The 892-nt window shown below is 52.2% G+C and overlaps 1 non-coding gene across 1 annotated transcript; it reads left to right on the top strand.

The window, feature by feature from the left end:
• Nucleotides 1-393: 393 nt before the first annotated feature.
• GNI_203640 lies at nt 394-465 on the top strand. Its single transcript has one exon. It is a non-coding gene; the product is annotated as a tRNA-Pro (tRNA).
• The last annotated feature ends 427 nt before the right edge of the window (nt 466-892 follow it).

Genomic DNA, 892 nt, shown 5'->3' with positions numbered 1-892 from the left:
GTACCGGCCGCAGAAGAGGGGAGCTAGGGGTTTTTTTTAGACAGATACAGGGGATAACCAGGATGTTCTATCAAGAAGCGCAGCAGGTGACGGGGGTCAGAGACGCCACTCCGCCGACGGACGAGTCGAGAGGGTCGACCCAGGGGTATCAGCACAGTATTAGCCAACTCTGTCACACCCGAAGGACGCTGAGCGGTCGGGTCGCGAAAATGGGGTCGGCGCCCCATGGACGGAGACAATCTAGCCGCCAGCCACTACAGTGTCACCGCCGTGTGCTTACAACAACCCAGCAGAAGGCTTCCTTGAATTACTTCGACAACTGGGGCCAGCCAATAACGGTGCCGAAAACTGGGTGACGTCGTTCAGATTTCCCAAAATTGACAGCATGGCAGTGGCTGTATGATCTAGTGGCATGATTCTTCCTTGGGATAGAAGAAGTCCTGGGCTCGATTCCCAGAACAGCCCGTGAATAAGTTGCCGAAAACTGGTTGACGTGGTTCAGGTTTTCCGAAATTGACAGCATGCAGTTGGCTGTTTGGTCTAATAGTATGATTCTTCCTTAGGGTGGAAGAAGTCCTGGGTTCGGTTCCACACCACCACAATATCTGCGACCACCCAGAATACGATGGTTCGAGCCTCACTCCCACCAAAAATTCGCGAACACACCATCTCTCGCGGGACCCGGGTTCGAGTCTCGGCAGTAGATGTTTCACTCTCTTCTTTTCATCCCCACAACCTAAAACGACATTAATAAGATTCGAACCCGGGTCTTATCGCTCAGCTCAGCGGCTTCCAGACTCTTGCAGGAGGTCAGTAACGGGAGGATGAAAAAGGCCCAAAAGGGTATGGATAAGGGTGGGGATAGAATCTGATGGCACAAAAAGTAAAAAAG

This window comes from Gregarina niphandrodes, assembly GCF_000223845.1.
Source record: "Gregarina niphandrodes unplaced genomic scaffold scaffold00117, whole genome shotgun sequence".
Taxonomy (NCBI): Eukaryota; Apicomplexa; class Conoidasida; order Eugregarinorida; family Gregarinidae; genus Gregarina; species Gregarina niphandrodes.
The sequence above is the reverse complement of the archived record's forward strand: the minus strand, read 5'-3'. Positions and strand labels throughout refer to the sequence as shown.